The sequence below is a fragment of the Rattus norvegicus genome, chromosome 14 (genome assembly GCF_036323735.1).
Source record: "Rattus norvegicus strain BN/NHsdMcwi chromosome 14, GRCr8, whole genome shotgun sequence".
Lineage (NCBI taxonomy): Eukaryota > Metazoa > Chordata > Mammalia > Rodentia > Muridae > Rattus > Rattus norvegicus.
The window spans coordinates 92,059,607-92,075,984 of NC_086032.1; positions in this window are offsets into that span (position 1 = coordinate 92,059,607).

Here is a 16,378-nt window from a genome sequence, read left to right on the forward strand (position 1 = left end):
AACTAAGGTATTCACTCCATAAAGATTGCATTGCACTAAGTGGCTAGGGATAGTGTTTGATTTTCACAAAAGGATTATTTTTGCCCTTTTGAATATCTTAGAGTTACTAAGTTTAAGAATTCATCAGAATAAGACTCAGCTTGAGTTAATATATAGGTGACAGTGATTTCTTATATAATTTTTCAACAATTAAACAGATTGTATTTAACATTGTATTTCACCTAATTTTTTCAGGGAAGTTTAAACTGTTCATTGAGTTTCTGCCTACTGACCATCAAAGATGTTTGGTTAATCTGCTCTTCCCACTTAAAGGGTCATAATCTTATAATAGCAGGAGGCAGTTGCCACTTGGCTTCTAATTCTGTTCCTCAGCAAGATTACACTTCTCACACATCAAACTGATAAATGTGAGGGCAATTTGTCATGCTCCCTTGGACGCCTTTATTCGTAGAAGAGAAGGTGATTTCCCATCTGTTCATGCCTGTGTAAACCAGGGTAGCGATTCTTGTTAGACATCATTTTTGTATAGTTAGAGACAGAATCTCCAGGCCCAAACAGGCTTTATAAATTCAACCATGAAAGACAAAAATGATCGGGCAACAATGCAGAATAGCAAAAGCAGAAATGGTTATAATCAAACTTTTCCTCTTTTGTGTTTGTAGATTTGTATGACTTACAAATCACCCTTTGAACAAGATTTTTTAAAACCTTCCTAAGCTAAGCCTAGAAACTGATGAAAAAATAAAACACAATTAAATAATTGAGAGTTGTTATACAGTTACAAATTCCAGTTTATCATATTTTCAGAGTCATTTCTCATAACTAAAATGTCTTATATTACAGCACAAGCCATTGGCGTTTGTTCAAGAAAATTTTCCCTATGCTGATGTGTTCGAGGCTCAGCCCCACTTTCTCTTCTATTAGTTTCTGGTTTTATGTGGGCGTCTTTGTACTTGAGCTTTGTACAGGGTGATAAGAATGAATTGATTACCATTCTTCTACATGCTGACTGCCAGTTGAACCAGCATCATTTGTTAAAAGTTCTATCTGTTTTCCACTGGATAGTTTTAGCTCCTTTGTCAAAGATCAAGTGTCCAAAAATATATGGGTTCATTTCTGGGTCTTTAATTCTATTCCATTGATCTACCTGCCTGTCTCTGTAAGAGTGGGTGCTTCAGTCCATCTTAGAAGGGGGAACAAAATATAGGAGGAAATACAAAGACAAATTGTGGACGAGAGACTGAAGGAAAGACCATGCAGAGACTGCCCCACATGGAGATCCATTCCATATACAATCACCAAACCCAGACACTATTGCAGATGCCAGGAAGTACATGCTGACAGGAGCCTGATATAGTTGTCTCCTGAGAGGCTCTGCCAGAGCCTAACAAATACAGAGGTAGATGCTCACAGCCAACTACTGGACTGAGCAGGGGTCCTCAATGGAGGAGTTAGATAAAGGACTGAAGGAGATGACGGGGTTTGTAACCCCACTGGAAGAACAACATCAACCAACCAGACACTCAAGAGCTCCCAGGGATTAAACCACCAACCAAAGAGTACACATGGCTCCAACCCCATATGTAGCAGAGGATGGCCGATGGGACATCAATGGGATGAGAGGCCCTTGGTCCTGTGAAGGCTTGATGACCCAATGTAGGGAATGTCACGACAGGGAGGCAGGAAAGTGTGGGTGCATGGGTAAGGGAGCACCCATATAGAAGCAGGGGGGAGGGAGAATATGATAGTAGGTCTCTGGAGGGGAAACCAGGGGATAATCTTGAAATGTAAATAAAGAAAGTAACCAATAGAAACGTCTTATTTATTTGAGAGGCAATCGAGAGAGGGACTAAACAATAAAAGACGAATTTATAAAATTTACCTCTTGGGAAGCACTTGTAGAAGGTAAAATTATAAGTGATTAGGTACAGTACTTTTCAGTATTAAATGCAGACATTTTTAATGGGGAAATGTGCTCCTTAAGCAATATCAAGAGTAACTTTGTATGTATATGCATGTGCCTGCCTGCGTGCGTGCGTGCGTGTGTGTGTGTGTGCACATGCACTGGTAAAGCCATAATACTAGAATAATGTTACTTCTACAAAGGAAAAAAAAAATGCTTATCCTATAGTCATTACAATCAACGTGTATGGCAAAACATAAAATCTACATTTTAAATATTACTTATTTTTCTAGTTACAGAATGCTTGAGTCATTTTTTACCCTCAAGAAGTATTAATTTGTCTTGTGTAGAACTCCTCCTAGAAAAAATTGTGACCAGGATGAAGAAGTTCCTCCCTCTCCCCAGGGAGCTTTACACTCCTGTGGAAGAAAAATCATACACAAATAGAATAGACATTTTTGACTAACACTCCAGATAACTTTTATAAAGTATAAGTTCAGTGGGCCATTTATAGGGTTTGGGAGAGGAGAAATATTCTAAAAAAGATAGGGATGTCATACAAGATCCTGGAGAGTTAACAACCATTCTAGTGCTTTGCACGAAGAAAGACTCTGATGCAGTAGTATAGACAATAATAAGGATGTTGACATGGTATAATTTAACCCTTAAAAACATTATTCTGTATTGTATATAGAACATTAGAATGAATGGAAGAAGTAGGACAATATTTTCATCTTTCTTAAAATACTGCACAAAGTGTTTTTCAGGCTGTGTGTTACGGATACAAAACATAAAAAGTCCTTCTGTTTGTAAAGTAGAAAGCCAGAAATTAGGTACACATACACACACACAGAAACACACACACACACACACACACACACACACACACACACACAAAGACTTCTGGGGGAAGAAAGGTCACGTTTCTTTGTAGACTTTTTTATATATACATGTGTAAGACAAATTAATAAATGTTGAGAGTAAAATATATCAAAAATATTGTAACTAGAAAAATAAGTAATTTTTCCCTTAAAATGTATATATGTGTATATATATATATATATATATATATATATATATATATATATATATATGAAAAAAGAGGGCAGGTATGGCAATCTTTAAGGGAGGTAAAAAGAACGTCTGTAAAAAGGCTACATTCAAACTGAGACATGAAGGAGTACGAAGAAGCCAGCTATGTTTAGATCTGAGGGAACCTAGAATCCGGTGGAGGAAGATGAGTAAAATATATTTAAACAGCCCTGTCAATTTGTTGTAGGATTTATTATTGAATAAGGGAGAAGAATTTAAGAGTGAATCCTAAGACTCCTGGGGAAAGAAAGGTCACTTTCTGTAGATTGGTCCCTAATGCCCCAGTTTATTACCCCATACCTATGTGCACAGAAATAGGAAAGAAAAAGATAGCATGAATTGAGAGACTTGTGTGTTGGAGAGAAGACAAGAGGGCATTGCCTGAAGGAAGTGCGGGTGAATATGATTAAGGTATTTTTTTTTACATGTATGAAATTTTCAAAGAATTAAGAAAAGTAAATTAGCATAATTGCTATGATGATTTGATTTCTTTTATCTACAAAGAAGTTTAATATTTAAAATAGATCCACTAAAGATGAATTCCTTTAAAACTAAACTATAATAGATATTTATTCACTTGTTAAATGTCTAAGATATATTTTATTTCAAAATTAACCATAAACTTAAAGGAAACTAGACTGTAGTAAACCCCAAAATATAATATGTATATAAGAAATGATTTAATACAAACAGAAAAATGCATTACAATTAACTGTATAATCTAATAATCTCTAGACATATTATTGTCTAGATAATAAAAATATTTAGACTATAAGAAAATACTAATATAATACAAATCATATGTTTTATTTTAACTATCCTAATACATCTCAAAATTGCAAAAAGTATACTTTCTCGATATATTTAAAGATATATTCACCTTCAAAAATGAAACTGGTATTATTTGAATTTTTAGTACATGTTTAGTGCTCTGTATTATGTAGCTCATCAGATATTAGCAAGCCTGAAAATCAACTGTGGATAAACTCTTGCTTTGGTTCCTATCTCCAGTGTCTCCAAGAACACACTAACTTCAGCAGTATAGCCTGAAGCCAGAAGGGTAAAAGAAACACAGTCTGTTGAGCAATTATGAGGACCGGAGGAGCAAGTCTCCCTGGGTGAGATAATGTATTGAGGAAATTCCCCAATGCAGCTACCTACAGATTCTCACAGCTAAACCTATCTGCTTTCTGAGGTAACTCCAAAAGTGTTGCCTTTCTTCTTTCTTCTTTCTTGCTTCCAGTTTCGGGCACTGGTCAAAGCGGGAAACTCTAAGTATGTGCATTGTCTCCAGTGACACCGGTACCCACAGCACACAGACATTTCTTACCTAGCCGTCTCTCTTAACTTTGAATTCAGGACACCTGACTTTCTCTCTTCTTGCCATCTGCTTACTTCCTTTCTCCCTAGCATATGAAGAATTTTTCCTGATTTTCTTATTCTGCCAAACTCTAACAAATTGTCTTCAAGACCGAGAACCTAAAATGAGAGTCCTTTGTATCTGGCTACCACCATGGTAAACTTTTTGTATATGGAAGGGACACTTTCAAATGATAAGTATGTTGTAACATCTACCATTATGCATTACATGCAAGAGGAGGTTAATCCACTTGCTTCAGGCTAAATCGAGGTAGGTGGTCAACAGAGCTTGGCTAAGTGAAGCCCTCTGGGACAGGATTTCCATTTTAACTGTGAATTGGCCCTGTCTTTGGCAGGAGGATCTGCAGAATTAAAATATAAACAATTGAAACAAACTTTTCAGAAACTATGCTGACTCTTTTGATTACATTCTGACTGCCTTCAAATGCTTCTTATATCAATCTAAAATCAATTATACTTCTGAGATTCAGTTTTGAACTTGCAGTGACATGCTTCCACTTTAACTATTTTATTCTAGAACCATCTGAAAATAGACCTTGCAGCAGCTTCCTTGTGGGTTGCAATGCGACCCATAGCCCCTTCCTTCATTTATCTCTTTCCTGGCAAGTAATTACTGTTTTATTGAAAATCTATTTACCTCTAGTAGATCTCCTCTAAATCAAATCCGAGGAACAATCAACTGGCATTTCAAGTGCCTGTTGTGTAGGATACACTCACAAAGGTTTTCTCCATGTATTAACATTGGAAAGGTGAAGGTAGCTGGATTTTTTGAAAGAAACAGAATCTTACATGTTCAAACTTCACAATTTAAAAATTCTTAGAGAAGTGTAGGTGAGTTCCCTTCATGCCATTTACTCTTGCCCTTTCGCATGCTTTCCTCATGTTTGGTTAGAATCCTTCCTGTGCATTGTCCTTTTGACCTCTGAGATAATTCTTAGTGAGCTCTGGGCTTTGCGTGTCTGCTTGAGAGTTTTGCTGTCTAATGCCTTTCATGTGATGTAAGTGTGTATTTTTAGAATACAAGTTCTGGAAAAGAGTGACCTTGAATGCAATTTCAGTACAGGAACAAAAATCAACTTGTCAACAAAAGGATATAGCAGTTTATCTTTGGTTCACTCCAAATGAATTTTAGCCACATCATTCAACTGAGTAATCTTTGGGTCAGGAGATGCTTGAAGCCAGACTCATGCAGAAATCCTTTGTGTCATGGAGATGTATGATAATGGCTTGAGCTGAGACTTATTAGCTGACCGTTGAAGCGTTTTTGCCATCAAAGCTGATGTTAGTGGACAGAGAAACTTTCTGAAGCCTGTTCCAAGCCTGACCTGATGCTCAGGGCCAGATTTCAGCACTCCCCATCATTCTTCACATTCAGTTCTTTAAGTTTGTTGAAATTTAAATTCGCAGCCAAACATTTATTTCTTTGTCTACTTAATACAGCAATTTGAATAATACCCAGAGAAAATGGAAGCACAATTATAAGCTTTTTCTAAATTCAGAACTAGTCCTATATGCTATTTTTATATGTATTGTTAGCATAGAGTTCAGATAAAATTTAGTATTCGAATATCGTCTCCTACGCTCTAAAAGCAGCCATCTGAGTGTGAGCCCTCCATATCGCCAACTCACAGCAAGGATTTGGATTGAAATAATAGAAAAAGGTGGAGAGTGGGAATGATTTTTAAAGCAACTTCCATTAAATTTTAAACTAGAAATAAAAGTTCAGTGTGCGAGCAATAACAAGAGTTATGTATAAGCACATAGAGGAAGAAGATTCTCCCATCAGCCTTAATATAAATAAATGCTCACATGATCTCTTCATCTATTTTGTCAGCATCATTTAGAGACAGTTCTTTCCACAATCACTCCTAAAACACAAAAATAAAAATAAAAATCAATCACCATTTTCTCTTATGTCCTTATAAAACATCATAGAGCTGAGATATGTTTTGGACATACAAAGAGTTTAGAGAAGAATGTTAAACTATAATACTAACTGCACATCCTTGAGAAAATAATTTATCATTAACATAAATGATGCTATACTTTATATTTAGCTAGAGTTTCAATTTAAGTCACCCCAAAGCATGTCATCTGACTACTGAATGTTGATTTCAGTTTTATATAAGTCTACCTAGAACAAGAGGTTTCTTGATATGTTTACAAAGCTCCCTAAAGAAAAATTTTATAGAAAACTCTGGTCTAGACATGAACATGCATATTTCATAATAATGTATAATTGAAAGAGCAGGTAGATCAACATTATTCATGCCCCTGACACATGAAAAGTAGAAGCATTATTACCTTGTTTTACATCACAAGTTCTGGGGGCTCAGAGAAGATCAGGACCCTGACCAATCACAGTGTACAGTTCTCTCATGCCTCCAAACTCCAAAAATGATTTTGTGCTTAGAATAATATAACTTAACTCTCCTTTCGAATACTAATTTTAAGTTTTATCATAAATTACTGTTTAAAATACCCATGCATTTATAAATTATAAAGAGAGAATATCATTTTAAATAAATTGAAATTCAATGTATTTATCACAGCTCATATGAACACTTATTCACTCATTTGTCTATTTATAAACATTGACTTAAAGGTAACAGATCAAGGTTATTTCATTATTTGAGAAATACTGCTTCAACATATGGATATTATTTATAGTTGTATACATTAAAATGTTATCTTGTGTAGATTATAGAGGCCTGTAAAAAGAAAATGAATAATTCCTTTAAAGAAATATAGGAAAATGCAATCAAACAGGTGAAGAAATGAAATGAAATTAAAAAAAAAACTGTTGAAGTCCTCAATACAGGAATGGAAGTAATAAAGAACATACAAACTGAGGCAATCCTGGAGATGGAAATCCTAGGTAAGATAAAAGAAATTACAGAAACAAGCATCAACAACAGAATATAAGAGAAAAAAGAAGAGGGTTAGAGAGATGGCTCAAGAACACTCACTGTTCTTCCAGAGCTTCTGAGTCCAATTCCCGGCAACCACATTTTGGTTCACAACCATCTATAATGGGATCTGATGCCTTCTTCTGCTGTGTCTGAAGACAGTGACAATATACTCACATACATAAAATAAATAAATAAATAAATCTTTAAAAAAAGTAGAGAGACAATTTCAGGCATAGAAGCTATGATAGAAGAAAACATACACTGCTCAATGAAAATCTTAAGTCAAGAAAATTTCTGACACAAAGCATCCAGGAAATATGAGACATTGTAAAAAGTCCAAACCCAAGATAATATGAATAAAAAAAGAAGAAGAGGAAAAAGAAGAAGATGATGACAATGACGAGAATGAATGGAGACAATGAAGGAGGAGGAGGGGGAGGAGCAGGAGGAGGAGGAGGAGGGATGGAGAAGGAGGAGAAATGTAAGATTGTCATTTCCAAGGCCCAGATAATTATAGAAGAAAATTTCCCTTACCTTACTAAAGATATACCTATAAATGTACAAGAAGGTGACAGAACACAAAGTAAATTGGACCAAAGAAGAAAATCCTCCCATCACATAATAATCAAAATATACTATATGGAACAAAGAAAACTATTAAAAGTTTCATTGGAAAATGGCCAAGTAACACATAAAGGCAAACCTATCAGAATTACACTCAACTTCTGAACAGAGAGTCTAATAGCCAGAAGAGCCGGGGAAGATATCTTGCAGTCTCAAAGAGACAACAAATTGATGCCAGCCCAGAATACTATACCTAGCAAATTTTTCAATCACCATAGATGGAGAAAACATGATATTGCATAAAAAACAGTATCTATTCACAAAGCCCGACCTACAGAAGATACTAGAAGGGAAACTCCAACTCAGGGAGGCTGATTGCAACTCCCCCCAAAGAAAACAACACAGTAAATAAATAATTTCACAGCAGCAAAGACAAATGGAGGGAAAGCATGCATACACATAAGCTCACACACACACACACACACACACACACACACACACACACACACACAAACACAGCCTATCAACAACAACATAAAAATAACAGGGATTAGCAATTATTGATCTTTAGTATTTTCCATCATCAATGGTCTCATTTCCCCAATAAAATGACACAGACTATCAGAGTAGATATGAAAACAGGATCGATCATTTTGCTGCATAGAAGAAACACATCTTAATATCAAAGACAGAAAATTACATCAAGATGAAGGGTTGGAAAATTTTTTTCCAATCAAATCATCTAAAAAATCCAAACTGGAATAGACATTCTAATAACTAATGGAATAGAATTCCAAGAAATATTAATCAAGAGGAGTTAGAGAAAGGACTGAATGGGTTTGCAACCCCATAGGAAGAATAACATCAACCAAACAGACACTCCAGATCTCCCAGGGACTAAACCACCAACCAAAGAGTACACATGGGCCAACTCATGTCTCCAAATGCCCAAGGATGACCTTGTTGGGCATCAATGGAAGGGGAGATACTTGGTCTGGTGAAGGCTTGATGACCCAGTGTAGGTGAATGCCAGATTAGGAAGTGGGTGGGTGGAGGAGCCCCCTCATAGAAGGAGAGGGAGGGGGGATAGGATAGGTGTATTTTGTGGGGAAACCAGAAAAGGAATAGCATTTGAAATGTAAATAAAAAATATCCAATAAGAGAAAAGAAAAAATAAGATTCAGAGATTGACACTTTATACTAATGAAAAGGAAAATCCACAAGGATGACATATTAATTGTGAATATGTCCCCAGATGCAAGGACACCCAAATTCATAAAAGAGACATTACCAATGCTTAATCACACATTGAACCTCATATATTAATAGATGAAGATTTCAATACCCCATTCTCACCAAAGCACAGGTTATATAGACATAAATTAAAAACATAGAAATAATGGATTCGACAGATATTATAACTCAAATGGACATATCATGTATCAACAGCACATTTATCCCAAACACAAAAAATATACCTTCTTCCAGTCCCCATGGAATCTTTTCTAAAGGTAAACATATACTCAGTCACACAGAAACTCTCAAGAGATAGAAGAAAATTGCAATAATCAAATCTGATAATTGTATATTATCAGATCACCATGGATAAAAGCTAGACTTCAACAACAATGAAAACAGTGGAAAGCCTACAAACTCATGGAAACCAAGCAACTATCTTCACAATGATCACTGGGTCAAGGTAAAAATAAAGAAATTAAAGACTTTCTAGAATCCAATGAAATAGATGTACAATGTAACCAAACTTATGGGAAAAAGGAAAGCAGTGCTAAGAAGAAAGTTAATAGCATTAAGAGCTTTCATAAAGAAATTGTGACATATAATACTAGCAAATTAATTGCACACCTGAAAGTTCTATAACAAAAAGAAACAACACACGCAAAAGAATGAGACAGTAGTAAATATCAATTTCATGGCTGAAATAAATAAAATAGAAATGAAGTGAAAAACACAAAGAATCAATGAAATGAAGAGTTGGTTCTTTGATAAATATACATGATTGACAAATCTATAGCCAAACTAAAAGACACAGACAGAATATCCTAATTTAAAAATTTAATCATGAAACAGGACAAAATAACACCGAGGAAATCCTAACAATCATTAGGACATACTTCAGAAATTTCTATGCCTCAAAATTGGAAAATCTAAATGAAGTGGATGACTTTCTTCATAGATGCAGCTTATCAAAGCTAAAATATAATCAGGTAAACAATCTAAATAGACCTATATTGGCCAAGGAAATAGAAGCAATCATTAAAATTCTCCCAAATAAAATGTACCACGCCAGATAATTTTAGTGAAGAATTCTAACAGACACTCAAAGAAATGCAAATACAAACACTCTTCAAATTATTCCACAAAATAGAAATGGAAAGAACACTGTCAAATTCAATTTCTGATGCCACAGACCCTGGATATATAAACCCCACAACAAATCAACCAATACAAAAAATTTAAAATGATTCTCATTATGAACATTGATGCTAAAATACTCCCTAAACAAATCAAAGAACACATCAAAAACATCATCTACCATGATCAAGTAGGCAATGCAGGGATGATTCAACACATAAAAAAATCCATCAATGTAAGCAAACTAAGAGAAAAAACACAGTATCATCTCATTAGATGCTGAAAAATATTTTGACAAAATCTAACACCCTTAGTAACAAAATGCCTTGGAAAAACCAGGGATAGAAGGCATGTATCTAAACATAATAATGGCAATATGCAGGAAGTCAGTAGCCAACATCAAATTAAGTGAAGTGAAACTTAGAACAATTCCACTAAAATCATGAGCAAGACCAGACTGTCCAATCTTTGCATATCTATTTTATATAGTAATTGAAGTTTTAGCTAGAAGAATGTACAACTAAAGGATATCAAGGGGATACAAATTGGAAAAGAAAAAGTCCAAATATTGCTGTTCACAGATGATGTAATAGTATATGTAAGTGAAACCAAAAATTCTACCAGGAAACTTCTATGGTTCATAAATACTTTCAACAAAGTGGCTGGATAATAATTAACTCAAAAGATAAAAACAAAAACAAAAAATTAGCAGTCCTCCAATATCCATATAATAAAAAGACTGAGAAAGAAATAAGGGAAACAACCCCCTTCATAGTATTCACAAATCATATAAAATATTTAACAAAGGAAATGAAAGACCTGTATGACAAGAACTTCCAATCATTGAGAAAAGAATTTGAAGAAGATTTAAGACAATGGAAAGATTGCCTTGCTCACTGCTGGTAGGATTAGCATAGTAAAAATGGCCATTTTACTAAAAGCAATCTATAGACTCAAAACAATTCCTATCAAAATTTCAAAAAAATTTTTACATATCTTGAAAGAACACTATCCAACTTTATATGAACACACACACACACGCACGTGCACACACACACACACAAACAGAAAAGCAATAAAAAGCAAACAAACAAAACAACAACAACAACAATAACAAAATTGTCCTGCAAAATAGAAGAACTTTTGGAAGTATCACTAATCCTGATCACAATCTGTACTACAAAGCAATACTGATAACTGCATAGTATTGGTATAGAAACAGACTGGTTAATGCATAGAATTGAAGACCAAGAATAAATCCACAAACTTATAAACACTTGATTTTTGTCAAAGAAGTCAAAACTACAATGGAGAAAATAAAGCATCTTCAACAAATGGTGCTAGTATAACTGAATGTCAATAAGTATAGGAATCCCAATAGCTCCTTATCTATCATTCTGTACAAAACTTATGTCCAAGTGGATCAAGAACTTCAACATTAAACTGGATATACTAAATCTGATTTATGAGTAAGTGTGGAATAACCTTGAACTTATTAGCACAGACGATAACTTCTTGTAGAGAACACTGCTCATGCACTAAGATTACCAATTCATAAACAGGACCTTATAAAACTGAACAGTTTCTGTGAAACAAAGGACATGGTCAAAAGAATAAAATGGCAGCCTACAGAAGGGAAAAAAATGTCATCAAATCTGGACAGAAGAATCTCTAATGGCCGAGAAGAATTTAAAGAATTGTTCAATATACTTAGTCATCAGGGAAATGCAAATCAAAACAGCTTTAAGATTCCATCTTCCATCAACCAGAATGGCTAAGGGTAAAACAAAACAAAACAAAACTGAAACCCAAGCAACAGCTCATGATGGTGAGTATGTAGTTTAAGGGAACTATTCCTCCATTGCTGATGGGAATACTAAATTGGACAACCACTATGGAAATCAATTTGGCAGTTTCTCAGAAATTTGGGAATAGATTTACCTCAAGACCTAGTTATACTAATCATGGGCCTATATCTGAGAGAAGCTCCACCTTAGCACAAGGACTTATGCTCAACTATATTCATAGCAGCTTTATTTAAAATAGCCAGAAATGGAGACAACCTAGAGCTCTCTCAATTGAAAAACCAAGAAAGGAAATATACATTTACACAACGGAGTATTACTCAGCCACTAAATACAATGGAACCATAAAATTTTTAGGCATGAGTAGAACTAGAGAAGATTATCCTGAATGAAGTAACTGAGACTCAGAAAGGTAAACATGGTATTTGTTCAGTTGTAAAGGGATATTAGTTATAAAGTACAGGATAAACATACAAGATATAGATGAAACAAATAAGGTAAGTAACAAAGAGGACCCAAGGTGGGACACTTGAATCTTACTGAGAAGAGGAAATAGTTTAGACATTTTGTGTGTATAGACGAACAGGACAGGATTAGAAATGGGTGGGAATGGGAACAGGAGGAATGAGGTAGGTAACTACAAAGGGAGACAGTACTGGGACAGACAATTCTATTAGGAGTGGGACATCTCTGGGATGAGGTAGGACATCTAGGACAATGATAGAATCTACCAGGAATATATGAGGATGACCCTAGCAATAGAGGCCATGAAACCTAAACTGGACATCTCCTGTAACAAGGCAGGAATTCCAATGGAGGAGGGATTGGGAAACCAACCCAGCCACAAAACCTTAGCCCTACAACTTTTTCTACATTAAAAATGTGCAGGAGTAAAATATGCAGCAGAATTCTCTAAGAGGGCCATACCATGAGGGGGTGCTCACTCCTTACCTTTTTAATGGTATACTAAAATACTAAGAAAAATATCTAAGATGGATGTTGTCAGAGAGGCTTTAGCCAGCAACACTACGTAGAACTTGAAGAATTTTGTTGTAGAGGTGAAGAAGAATTGAAGGAGTCACAAGAGTCAAAGACATAATAAGACAACCTACAAAATCAACTAACCTGGGCCCATGGGTGCTCACAGAGACTGAACTGCCAAGCAGAGATCATGAATGGAAAGGACCTGGTCCTCTGCACATATGTAACAGGGGTGCAGCTGGGATTTCATGCAGGACTCCTAAAGCAGGAGCAGGAACTGTCTCTGACTACCTTGCCTGCTTCAGGACTGGTTTTCCCTACCGAACTGCCCTGTCTAGCCTCGATAGGAATATATGTGCCTAATATAACTTCAACTTGAAAGGTCAAAACTGGTTGATATCCAAAAGAGTCCTTCCCTTTTCTGAAGAGAAGGAGGTGTTGATGTGGGAGGAAAGAGAGGAAGAGACTAGAAGGAAGCTGCAATTGGAATGTAAAGTAAATAAATAGCCTAATTAAGAGTAAGATAAACATTAAAAACCAGAACCATCAACTACAGCTGAGAGGTAACATTTTGTTACAACATGTGGGTAATGCCATTAATATTCTCAAAGTGATCACAAACAATAAATTATAAAATTATCCCCCTTTTCAAACTTAAAATCAGGATAATTTAAAATTTCTACTTCTTTATTTGAGGCTTACATGGTGTAAAGTCTTTTGGTACATGTAATTCCATTTAAAATTCAAATTTAGACCTATTAACAGAAGAAGCTTAGAGACAGCACAGGTTATCTATGATGTTCAGATCCCATGATCCTCCCTTTTCACCTCGGTGGCAGATCCAGGGTTCTCGCACCCATGCCTTGCTCTCTCTGTTAGGTTGCTAAATGAGTCACTGTGAAGTATCAGAGAATTCACGTGATCCAGCCCGGTGTGTGCATATAGAGGTTTTTGTTTTTGTTTTCAATACTGGCATCCTTATGGATTGAAAATGGTAACAAGCTGAAGAATGCTTATATATGATCTCAACATATTTAAGTGGTAATGTATGTGAATGCATGTGTGCTTCTAAACAAAATTATCAGGGTTGGGGATTTAGCTCAGTGGTAGAGCGCTTGCCTACCAAGTGCAAAGCCGTAGGTTCGGTACCCAGCTCCAAAAAAAAAAAAAAAAAAAAAAAAAAAAAGGAAAAAAAAAGATCCAAACACAAAATTATCGAAAAGTTAGGCTATTTATAAATTTTAAAGCAGAGGACACCTAGGTAGCACAGTGGGCAAAGACCAAGCCCTGCAAACCTGACTATGAGTTTAGTTGCTGGATCCCAGGAAAGGGTAGAGAGAGGGAATTAATTACAAACATGTCCTTTAGACTTCCCTTCATATTCAATGACATATTTAGCCACAACTATGTACACATGTACATGTACTAACAATAAATTTTAAAAATAAGAAGTAATTTATAAAATGTTTTAACCCTTGAATTATTTAATTATGAATCCATTGTATCTTGATCATATCCACTCTCCTTTCAACTGCCTCTGGTCCTAACTCAATACATCATCTGCCTCTTACCTTCATGTCTATTTTTTTCTTTTCTTTTTTTTTTTTTTTGCTTTTTATAACCCTGAATCCAGTTAGTTCTGCTCATATGTACATGTGTGTAGACTCATCCACTAGAAAATGGGCATAGCTGCTCCCACAAAGAATAAAATGATTCATTACCCAGTTGCCATATATTAGAATTTTTAAAAAATACATGATTTTGTACAGATGTTGTGCAGGTAACTACAAATACTTTAAGTTCATGCATTCAACAGAAATGTCTCTGAGGTAAACCACCATCTTGGAAGGTTGTTTCTCACGACACAGGATGTTTTAAACAGGAGATAAGACATTCTATACTTCAGGAAACCTCAATAGTTTCAAGTAGTCCCTGAAACTGACCAGATCCACTTGGAACCTTCATCCCAGTTATAATAAATAAACTCTACAGACCTCTGTAAGACACTCAATCTGAGCCTCCTAGAAAATGCTCAGATGACCTAAGGTACATGAACAAAACAATTTCCAAACTGTTGATTTGCCTACAAGTTGCGTTGTGAGTTCTAGATTTCTTCATGTGTTTATCTGGCCTTTTGGTAGTTCTGCTGTCAAGGATTTTCCTGTTAGCATTCATTCCTTTTCCTTAACCTCTGTTAAACTCCTTGGTTCACCAAGTTTACATCCTTACTTTGATCTGTCCTCGCATTTTCCCTCCAAACTACTGCTACTGTCACATAACAGCTTTTAATTTTCAGAGAATATCATTTACTTGTATCACTCTTCCCCATTCTCAATTACATTCTGTCTACTCTGCTGGTCGTGATGCCTGAGCCTTGTGAGGACACTTGACATAGATGTTCTTCATATGTACGAACACTCACAGTTCTTTGTTCTGAGCACCTTGAGCACCTTGTGACTCTCTTCTTTATTTCAGTGCTGTCAGATGCTTTTCTCCTGAAGTCTGAGAGTAGCACAAATTTATGGATATAAGCACAAATATTTAGATGGCAGTTTGAGAACATGATCCTTTTGCAAGACTTGATGCTAAAGAGACCATGTTTTGGTTGCAAGATTTAGAGAAATCAAGTACAACTGATTAGAGAACTCCCTTCCTGCTGGTTAATTTTCATAGTTCTGGAAGGATCTATGCATATCTGTGCATGCTGCTGCTGGGGAACAGACAGGGTATTAAGTGTTCTTTTTTCCCCCCCAGGAACTGAATGCACTTCTACAGTAAACTATCACGAGCTCAGAAACTTAACCCACATGACTTGGGTCCTGTGCATCAGGAATTGATGGAGGCATTTTCTAGGGCTAGAGTCGTATCTGTGCTTGGTTAGGGAGAGATTCGCTTCCATAGAGCTTGTGGTTTAGGCAGAATTCATTTCCTTCAATAGCAGTATTGACAGGTCAGGCTTCTTGTTAGCTAACAGACTGGCTACCTTCAGCTCAGTTTCTTGCCTAGGAGGTCTCCAACATAGGCAGCCCATCACATGGCAGCTGGCTCCTTCAAAGTCAACACAGGCATTAGGACTTTTATAGATCAGCAGGAATTCAGTTGCGTGGCGCTCGGAGAGACATTAGTAAGGTGCTTGTTCTTGTCATGTGGTGTATCATGGAGTCAGCCCTAATTCATTCTCCATAGTGTTGACCTGCAGGTTGGATCCAGGGTTTCTTTGTTTTTGTTTGTTTGTTTGTTGTTGTTTTGGGTTTTTTGTTGTTGTTTTAACAAAATAGTATAGCACTCTACCCTGCTGTACCCTGAAAACTACTAAATAGACTTGTCAGGCAAGATGTGTCCAGTGGTGTAATAGTGACAACACTGTG